Source organism: Centruroides vittatus, unplaced genomic scaffold (genome assembly GCF_030686945.1).
Source record: "Centruroides vittatus isolate TY-2023 unplaced genomic scaffold, ASM3068694v2 scaffold_3192, whole genome shotgun sequence".
NCBI classification, from domain to species: Eukaryota; Metazoa; Arthropoda; class Arachnida; order Scorpiones; family Buthidae; genus Centruroides; species Centruroides vittatus.
This window is the reverse complement of record NW_027122700.1, coordinates 125,580-134,058: the sequence shown is the minus strand read 5'-3', so window position 1 is coordinate 134,058 and position 8,479 is coordinate 125,580. Positions and strand designations below refer to the sequence as shown.

General features: G+C 29.2%; 1 protein-coding gene across 1 annotated transcript in view; it reads left to right on the top strand.

Annotated features, from left to right (window-relative positions):
• Positions 1-3,793: 3,793 nt before the first annotated feature.
• Positions 3,794-8,479, top strand: part of LOC136988137 (zinc finger protein OZF-like) — a 39,575-nt gene continuing 34,889 nt past the window's right edge. The window contains exon 1 of the mRNA XM_067285965.1: positions 3,794-3,906. The gene's annotated coding sequence lies outside the window, so the exon portion shown is untranslated. The remainder of the gene's footprint in view (positions 3,907-8,479) is intronic.

Here is an 8,479-nt window from a genome sequence, read left to right as displayed (position 1 = left end):
ATCAAAATATGGAATTTAATACAATTTAGTAGAATAAAAAACTCAAAATAAATATTTAAAAGATTTAATAATTATTTTTTGAGCGACTAAAAAGACAGTCTTACATTAACCACATCGTTTCTCTTTATTGTTAAAAAATTAAAAATAACGATAGCTTACTTTTTGTTATCTCAATAAGGGACGTCAGGTTCATTTTATCAACGTTATTAATTCTTTTCAAATAAATAGCCATTGGGGTTTGTCCAATTAACATCTGGTGTAATATGATTGCAAATTCCCACCAATCGGAGTAAGCACCTAAAAGTAATACGTATTAATTACAAGAGTTAAACGAAATTATTCGATTAAATTCGAATAGAGCACCTTACCGTATGGTTTTTGTAGGGAACCCGATCTTAATTAGCGGACTCTGCCCCGTCTGTTCGTCACACAAAACTAAAACAGTCAAATAAATACTTCTACACACACAAAAAAGTATGATTGCAAATTTCCACCAATCGCATATATTTCTTTTTTTCTCTCACCCCATACCATAGCGAGAAAACAGTGCAGGTTGTAATGGGTCATTCCATTTGTAATTTAAGGTTACTAAAAGCAATTTTCTAGTCTGTTTATAACTTGATTCCCTATATTATACTCCAAAATGGGTCTTGTTTTTGTTTTCAAGATAGCTGAGATGCAAAAGGAAACTTTTTACAAAGTCTTGATAGTTCATAAATACGTGCTGACTGAAAACACGACTTACATAGTAAGTAATATTCTTGTTTATTGGTTTGTGCTTTATGAAGCTTGTGGCAGTACACCATATTATATATATATATATTTTTATTTTTAATTGAGTATATAGCTTCTTTTATTTCTTCTTTGTTTCATTGTTCTGTCCCTTCTACAATGTTCCTTCTTAACTCGCCTCTTGGGGGCTGGTGACTAATCTATAGAACAAAAGAAAATAAGAAGCCCCGAGGGCTAAGTTGGAAAGAGAAACGGTCACTTTTTGGTTCAAGAGTGAAAATAGAGACTAATAGAAAACGCCACAGAGATTTTTGTAGTGAAGACAAGACAGCGATCATATTTTTGTGTAAGAAACAAGGATCAGGATTGTCACCACGCCCAGACCACGTATAAGAACGGGTACCCACTTTCCTATAGATTTATCTCTTAATCCTCTTTACATCTATCATTTCCCTTCTTACTTAGTATTTAATTAGTTTTAAGGCCCTAGAATTAATTCTTTTCTTTGTGTTATCGCAGTCCCGAAGATATCAATATATATTCTTTGTCGCGAACCTAATATAAGTTGTGGATTTTTCTAAATCAAATTTTGTTTTTAGCGTAATCTGTAAAAATTAATTTTTCGACTGAAAAGAGTTACAATTCAAAGAACCTCGTTCATCACGTGAAATAACGATATTGTTTTTTCTGTATATGTATCTTTGTGTGCACCCTTTCGCGATGAACTGAATTTTATGAAATCTGAATTCAATGTTTGATACATCGAATTGAGATTTCGTAAAATTCAGTTATTGGAATCTTTATTGTGAAATTAATTGAAACAGAAAGAAAAGAGCGCATTAATGTAAATATAAAAATAGTTATAGATAAAAAGATAAATAAAAATATAAAGTACCATTTTTCCTAACACAGTATGTTTTACATTTATTGTAGTAATGAGTAAAAATTCGCCGTGGGATTACTTCAATTGCACAACAGAAAGAGATGCTGGAGTGTGCGAATGATATTGAGCAAGATGAGACAAATTTTCGATATTTTTCAATTTCAACAGATGCTTCGAATAGGGGCAATGTCAAGCTTTTTCCTTTGGTTGTCACTTACAGTCAAATCTGTTTTTATGCGGTCGATAGGGACCGCATAAAAGAAAACGCATAAAAAAATCGCACGAAACTTCAACAGTGGCTATAAAAAATAATTTTCGCAACACAATAAAAAAAATATTTTCTTATGCGGTGAATAGGGACCGCATAAAAAAAGTCTCACGTAGAAAATAACTCGAAACCGTACGAAATAACTAGGAATTGCTTTTTTAACTCCTTGGGCCTTTTTCTGCAACACCTAATGGGAAAAAAATCCTCTAAGAATTTTAATTTTTATATTAATTAATTATTTCCACTTAAATACGAATCTAACATTAATAAGTTAAAAATAATCGTTAAAAAATGATTTTATTTGATAAATATAGCTGCAGGAAGTGTTATTTCATTTAACAAGGCGTGAAATTTCACACCCGCAGTCTAAAGCTGGAGGAGAGCTAACTTACCGCATCTGTTCAAATATAACATAATATTTATGATTTTTATGCTATTAAAATGAGAGGGGACCGAAAAAGACGTATGAGAAAAAAATTTTACTGAATAAAAAATGAAAAAACCTGCTGATGTCATAGAAAACATCCGATAGAGTTTTAAAAAATTTTACAGGAGTCAATTATGTTCCAATTTGATTGAAATTTTCATATACCGCACAAAAAAATCGCACAAAACAAATCGCACAAATTAAAAAAATCGCACAAAACAAGTCGCACAAATAAAAATCGCACAGAAAAAGACCGCACAAAAACACGTTTGACTGTATTTTATTCCAGAGCATGGTATAAAACAAAATTTTAGATTTTTACACTGAAGATTACGAGTCGTCCGAAGCGATATCTAACAAAATAACAGTGTGTCTAAAAGAGAATGGCCTTCCAATCGAATACGTTACATCTTATTCAGATGACAATGCCTCAGTTAATTATCATTTGTATAGCCACTTCCGATTGTGATTAGACTAATGAAAATCTCCGGCGGATTAATACGACAAAATCATTGTTTACAGTAGGTGCCAAGTTACTATAAATAATAGACTATAGTTACACCATTCGACCAAAGCTTTTGTCAATTCTGTGGATGGGAGAATGATGGCGAACTATTTGACGAAGTTTCGTGTATATTATTAAAATATATCCTACGAGCAATTATTTATTGTGACGTCACCATGCCAGGTTGTAATTTCTGATCATATTTTCTATTTATTTAATTTAAAATGTATGCTTTCCACCTCAAATTAGTAGTGTCTTGCCCCTGTACATTGTACTTTTCCTGTTAGCAATAGAGTCGTTGAATTTTATTGAATTCGTATTAATAGTGTTGCCACCTTTTCAAAATTGATGACCCGGACGGCAGATCAGTTTATTCGAACAGAAGTCTCTGACGCATGTGCAATGTTATTTTAACATGCAAAGAATAACGTGCACGCCAGTTCTAAACCATTTAGGGGTTTGTGTAGGAACTTAAATTAAGAAATGAATAAACTTAGATTTAAAGAGCTGAGAAGCAAAAAGAAAAAAAAAGTTTTCGGTTGCTACGAAGTCCCGGACAAAATTAATTGTTAACCCGGACAATGAATTAAAAACCGGACTGTCCGGGTGAAAACCGGACGGGTGGCAACAGTACGTATTAAAATTTTTAATCCGTTCAACTCGGTCCCACAAGATTAAATCCTGAAAGCGCCACAGTTCATTACCAATCACCCCTAATAGTTAAATCCATTACGGAATAGACCCGTTCAAAAATGGCGAAAATAACCGCCATCACAGAATCCATTGTTTTTTTTTTGCTATTGTTGAAACATTATAACATAATTTATTATTTGATATATAATTTTCAATCAATCTATATTATTTATAGGGTAATAAACACTTAATATATTATAAAAATTTCTAGAACTGAGATAAAATCAGTAGTGATAACGTATGTTTTTTTAAATATTTTGCCTCCAGGTACACGTAGTATTACGACGTCACGCGACGTCATCGATGTTGCTGCAGATACTTTCGCGGTTGGGCAGGTTGATATCAACATACGATGGCATGCGTTACTTCCAATCTACCAATTTATCCAATTTTTTAAGGTAGGTAATCAAGTTCAAATAACTTGACAATATTAAATTGTTAAGAATTCACGTAAATATTGAATTGTCAAATGATATTTAGTCAATAAGAATGTATCGTGACAACTTTTCTATTATGTTGTTAACTTCTTGAAGTTTTAATATTGATTTCTTATTATGATTTGATGTGTCATTAATTAAATATGTTGCATAGTTTAATACAATATGTAGAATTGTCTTTTGCTTAATCAAATTATGTTTGGTGTATGAATAATTAATATGTTTTATCATTTACTACTATATTTTCTCTTATTTTTCTTTGAAATAGCATTCTGTTAGTTTAGTATAACTGAAAAATAAATATTTGAATTACAGTTTTACTTGTCACATGATAAATATTGAGTTTTAATCAGTTGAATTATATGTTTCACATAGGAAAAAGGATTGTGGTCTTCCTTTTTTTGGTTGTAAATCTTGAATCCTCTCCAACTGGCACTAATGATAAACATTGGGTAATTTTCTTGATGTTCTGATTACTTAGACAAAAGAGATAGGTTTTAATACTTGATTTTTAATATCAACCATTTTATAATACTGATGTATATATGAGTACATTACTAAGATATGCATGAAACTACGATCCGGACAATATTTCTGCAAATTAACTGTCATCTGATAAATATGCAACAACTAATAATCATTAATTAAGCTTGATAAAATGTAAGTAAATTATACTTGATCATTATTTAGCATATAAAATAGATATGTAATGTTTGATTTGAAATAAAAGGGCCAAAATCAAAGTAAATGTACTGCTAAGGTCTTTAAAACATATTTTATGTTTAAAGATTAACAAATATTTTAAGTTTAGATAAAAGAATAGATAAAGATATAAATTTTACTCGTGTTAAAATTCTTATCATTGAATTAAGCAGATTTTCTAATTATTTGTGAATGCTTTTAATGTTGTTGTAATTTCCAGTCTTTTAAAATATGAATATCAATAGAAGAATGCAAATTATACTTAGTTATGTATAATTTGATTACTTAAAGAACAGAATTTACACTATTTTATTAAACATCCGAATATTCAGCTGGATATTGTGAGGAAATTTAAATAAGATTTATACATTTAATATGTATACTATATATAGTAGACATATTAAATATATAAACATGCACAGCTGTACATGTCTATTTGTAATAGACACATTAAATCTAAGACAAATATTAATTACAATTAATTTTATGCATATTCTGTTTCTACTTTTGTGTATTTTCATTTAGAGATTACATTTACCTACCATATAGGTAGAATAATACATTTGTTGAAACTTCCATTTCATAAATTACTTGCCAATTATAAGAATTTATAGACAAATATCTATTGTAATCATCAGTTCAATTTGGAAATATGAATAATTCTTGACAGTCAATACTTTTCTTTTTATATGTAAATATACATATAAAAACAACAGAATATATTTACAAAATAAGATATTAAAATACAATAAGTAACAAAAATTTGAATAGAAAAAATAATAATTATATTTCCATTATTGTAAAGATATATATATTCACATACAATGCCAAATATAATATAAGGAAGAAATTGTACTGTCAGAATATATCTAATTATGTAAGAAAAAAATATATAAAATCCATTCTTTTTTTTTGCTTGAGGATGACATTTTGAAATGTCAGATGTACTTGCATGTATTAGGTTGTTGCATATGAAATGGCCAATTTATACTTCTGACTTCTGAATGTTTATTAATTTAATTTAAAACTTACATTTATCAGAATTGTCTCCACCAACATTAATACGCTTTTCTCAATACAATAGAAATGCATTAACGACAATTTGATAGAAATCACGAGAATGAGAAACAAAAAAGTTAGTAAAGCTACTTTACTTATAATTATATTTCCGTAACTGTTTAAGACAATATATAAGCACATTTCAAATCATTTAAATAGAATGTACTGTACATTATGGTAACTCTCCTGTCATTTTCTGTTTTTTTTTTCAAACTAATTAATATTTGTATTACTGATGTAAACTTGCATAAAATGAAAGTTATGTAGTTACATAGAAACAGTTCTAAAAATTCCTATAAAAATAACTTTTTATTTCTGAATTTTATAATAGGTTTAATACTTTATTAAATGTTAATTTTAATGATTCATGTCCTCATTCTTTAACTTCAGAAATTGTTAGTATTTTAATCTTTTGTATGTATTTGATAACTCGATACCAAATTAACACTGCAGTTACAGTCACAAATATTATACCGTATTTACTTGTATGTAGGATGAGGTGTGACTTTAAAGATCAAAATAAAGAAAATTAGATTTATTAATATAATTATAATTTTATTTCGTTAAATAAAATATCAAACGCACTTAAATGTGCACGTTGTCCTGCAAAAATTACTGACATTTTAAACTTTAAGGAAAAATCTTGTAAAATCGACAACATAATTTGTTTATGTAAAGCTGGACAATCTGGAACCTTTTTTGTCAATTCTTGACAGTTGAATCCACTCTCTGTCGATTACACTTACGAGTTTCTCCGAATTCTGGTTTCTGAATAATGGTCCATTTTCAATTGGGAATGGATTAAAACTTATACCAGGCTCCTGTGATTTTGGAATTTCAATTTGGAATTCAATTCAAAAGCTTTGCATTTCCATCTTTACTCCTGACAATACACAAGAACGATTCAAACAACCCGGATAAACTTCTTTTGTTTTTAAACACCAGAGGGTGAGCATCCGGTAAAATATCTGAGTACATGGTTCACAAAAATTATTGCAAAAATGCAAAGAATCCTTTGCTCGCACATGTAGGACGACTTAGATTTTTGAAGCAGTGAAAAATGAATAAAAACCTTGTCTTATATGCAAGTAAATGCGGTATTTAGTGTTTATAGGAGCGAAGCCATATATGTCAGAAAATGTCAGTGTTGATTCAAAAATTATATAGTAAAAAGTATGGAGGATTATAGTCTTGAACATGAGCCACACTCTGGATGATGTGGTTTAGAAAATTCTCGAACTGCTGTAGTAGTGAAGGACTAGACCAAAACTATGTAGACAAAAAGTGACAGAAAACTTGGAGTATCCAAATCAACGGCAGTTAGGCAGTTGCACCAACTAGGAAATATAAACAAGCATGATTTCCACATGATCTTACTGAACAGAGTTGTTTGGATTGATTATCCAAATGCATTTCACTACTTAATAGGCATTAGAAAATTCTATTTCTGGACAGAATAGTAATTGGTGATGAAAAGTGGATATGTCATTTATAAAAGACATGGTTAGAATCAAAGGCTACTCCACCTGCAAAACAAAAACATGGTCTTCATTCCTGAAAGATACTTTATTGCTATGTATATGGTGAGATATGAGGGGAATGCAGCATTTCGAGTTGTTAAATTGAAATGAAACAGTTGGCAGTTGGAAAAACTATAAGATAAATTTCCATATTTGACAAATAAGAAGGACATTATTTTGTTACACAATAACTCAATCCCATGTTCAACCAAACTATCCTCTCAACAAAAATTGAGAGTGCAATTGAAAAGCTTTTTCTAATCTCCATTATAGCCCTGATCTGGCATCTACAGGTTACCACTCTTTCGGTCCCTTCGAAATATTCCCTTTTTTCAATCAAAATCTAATAGTTTTTATAAGAATGGCATACACTTAGATAGATATAAAGAGTCATATTTTAATGAAGGACATTGTATATTGGATTAAATAAATATTTTTTTGTGTAAATAAGATCTATTAAAACTTTAAAAAATAAATTTTTATGACAACCCAATATAATTTATAGACAACTGAAATTCGTCACAATTTATTTTGTTTGAACTATTTCGTCAACAATTCTTTTATTTGTTTATTTAATAAATAATACTTCAATACTAGCTTTGTTTACAATTTGCCCTACTTTCATATTTTAAAGATGATAGTAGATTTAAATTTTAAAATACTAATAAAATAGACCAAATACACTAAAATGCAAATTAAACACATCTAATTTGTTTCATTTATTGCTGCAGTACTGAATTCTGGTTTGCTTACACTTGCTTGCTGCGTATTTTTGTTTGAGAAAAAAATTTGTGACAATGGTTCAATGGCACTTTTGTAATCAGTATTATAGCAGTTCTGTAAGAGTAGATATTTACTCTTGGTATTGAAATTTTATTGAGACTGGTTGTTCTGTTTGTCATAAAAAATACCCTGGTTATTCATATGTTTATAATTCTGTTAAAGAACAAATGAAGGTGAGCTTTGAGTCTTAGGAAATCAACATAAATGCATCTCACGAAACTTGCATTTCATAATCAATTATTTCATGAGTTTTACGAAAACATTTGCAGTTTAAAAACCATACAAATTTGTAAAGTTGCAAATAAGGTGGCTGTCAGAAATTTCAAATGTTATAATAAATAGAAACAATTTCTGTAATGTTAAAATTTTTTAAAATGAGGTTACATTTTCAATTAAATGATGTTCTCTTATTTTTTAAGATTTGCTATGTCCTTAGCAATAGATTACTGTGCCTGTCTATTGTGAAATAT